A 2,905-nucleotide genomic window follows, 5' to 3' on the forward strand; every position below is an offset into this window, starting at 1 on the left:
ATAGAAAGGCAAGGGATGAATGAACATGTATTTTGTTTAAAAACAGCCATCAATGACTTCAAACATGAGTCTGCAAGATTCTTTACAGTCTTCTTGGACTTCCGTGACGCATTCGGAACTCTTCCTCATAACATCATGACAAAGGCCCTGGAGGAAATACATCTGCCCCAAGTGTACATTGATTAACAATGATTGATATAATAAAAGATGTGTACAAAGGGTCCTTCATTCAGGTCATTTGTGGAGCACAGCTCACTGAACAGATACCTCTATGCCTCGGCATTAAAACCTGTTGCCCATGGAGCGCAGTGAACTTTATCCTGGCCATTAACCAGTGGTTGGAATGGGTGTGTCAGTGCGCCCGGCCCCCACCTGAAACCATTTCCCCGATCCCCGTGCAGGCATTCGCTGATGATGTGCAGCTGTCGTCACGTCAGGACAACATCATTCATGAAATGCTTAACAAAACTGATGCCTTGCTCAAGTTGTCGGGTCGGCAGGTGAAAGAAACTGAATGCACTGTGTTCTATGAAAGGAGGAGCGGTGGAAACCGGTGGTACCGGTCAAAATTGGACCAAGACCCACAGTTCAAAATCAACACAAAAGCAATTAGGGTCTACTCTAGAAAGGAATCATACACATACCTCGGACATAGATTTCATGTTGCTGGCGACTGGGACGAACAAGTGCATGAAATCATTGCTGAATACACCGAAAGGCTGCAAAAAATCGACGCATCCCCCCTGCCCCTGATCATGAAATTGGAGGGCATTCAACAGATAGCCCTAGCGAAAGTGAAAACATCTCTTCGCAAATGTACACATCCTAAGACAAGTCTTGCAGGAATTAAACAGAAAACAGCACAGACAGTGAGAAAATGGCTTGGCTTAAGTAACCACACAACGCGCGACATTATCCATCACAGCAGACGCGATGGGGACTTGGGTGTTCTAGACTTCGAGTGGACTTACATCTCCACTAGACTGGCACATCTAGTAAACACGCTTAATAGTGACGATAACATCGTCAGGGAAATGGCCCATGCGTCGCTGCTTATTGATCTCTGGAAGTGGAAAGTCCCCGTTGCCTCAGGATCGGAGCCCAGTTTTCTGGGTTTCCGAAAGAAATTAAATGGGAAACTGGATCTTCCTCAGGAGGGATCCAGGAGGGATCTGGTGTGTATGTGTGTGTGTGTGTGTGTGTGTGTGTGTGTGTGTGTGTGTGTGTGTGTGTGTGTGTGTGTGTGTGTGTGTGTGTGTGTGTGTGTGTGTGTATGTTCATATATGTTATGTATATATATTTTCCTTTTCATTCAAAGCACAATGGCCCTCATTTATCAACAGAGCGTAGAAACCAGCGTATATCTGAGCGCAGAAATCATCTTACGACGGGGCTCACGTGTGATTCATCAAACTGTCGTATCACTCCAATTCCAGCGTAAGAATGAACGTTTGTTGATAAATGTGGTGGCTGGAAACAAGCGTGATTTAAATATCACGCCCCTATATTATGCTCATTTTAATGGCCTCGCCCCTAGAATTTACGACATGAAGGTGCATTATACGTCCAAAAAAGATCATTAGTGATCTCGAGCCACAGTGACGTCCAGCTGAACCTTGTTAATTTTGACAGCTAGAAGCTGTCATCAAGGAAGGCGGGAAACTAGAGCGATTTGAGCGCAACAGACTTTATTTTCGCAGAGAGAACGCATCATACTATAAATACATTCATTACAAAACCGTACGACACTGAAATTTGCCCTTTTAAAATATATGCCTAGGCCTAATTCATGAATGTTGCGTTTGCCAAAGAGAAAGTTATTATCGCCTATGGCTATTCTAAGCCATGAAATGTGTCAATATAATATGCTTCATTACAGAAAATAGGTTGCACATGTTCAGGAAATGTGTTATGTCCGAGGAGTCCATCAATTCAACTATTCAACTTTCTAATGCACCGCCGATTTACTGCTGCGCGATGCATGCCGCCTGAAAAACTTGCGTACACGAGTTCAGACTAGACGTGAGATTTGAGCGTAGCCACCGATCACGTTCACATTGATAAATGCCATACTTTGCGTGGAAACAAGCGTACGCCTGTTTTACGCCTGTTTTTGGTCGTACGCTCGTTTGATAAATGAGGGCCACTGAGTCTATGGCATATGAAATGTACTATATAAATAAAATTTGATTAATTGATTGATTAATGATCTCCATTGAGAACGTACTTTCAGTCTAAGATGACTTAGTACCCAGGCTTAATCTATGTACAAAGACAGGCTTTAAGAGTGAATAGACATGAACTTACATACTGTAAACAGCAGCCTTTCTCCTGTCTCCTCACCTGACAAGACATCTCCCTCCAGTGGATCCCTCCAGTGTGTGTGTGTGTGTGTGTGTGTGTGTGTGTGTGTGTGTGTGTGTGTGTGTGTGTGTGTGTGTGTGTGTGTGTGTGTGTGTGCGTGTGCGTAGTATGTCATCTGTTCTGTGGGGGAGAACGTGAAAGACAGTTCAGTCAAGCATGCATGGGAGTTTCTTTGTTATTTTTGTTGTGCAAGAAAGGTTAACGTCACTGTTTAGGGTTTTGGTGTTCTTTGTTTGCTTGTGCGATACCACTCAATAATAATACAGTAATAAGGGTAGGTTATCACCACACCCGGGTGTGAGCGTGGCTCTGGAAAATTTTTCCCTGTGATGGGATTGAAAAGAGAAAAGCAAAACACGTGTTTCGGCTTCTCAGGCTTCTTGATTCCACCCGTAAACATTCTTCATGAAAATTCTGAATTCTCAAAGAAATTTTGATATTCACACACATACTGTACTATACTGTACAATATATCCAGACATATTCATTCAGCAACATCAAGTCATTCACTTTCCTAGCATCATAAGGAATGGATTTTTAT

The sequence above is a fragment of the Sardina pilchardus genome, chromosome 3 (assembly GCF_963854185.1).
Source record: "Sardina pilchardus chromosome 3, fSarPil1.1, whole genome shotgun sequence".
Classification (NCBI taxonomy): Eukaryota; Metazoa; Chordata; class Actinopteri; order Clupeiformes; family Clupeidae; genus Sardina; species Sardina pilchardus.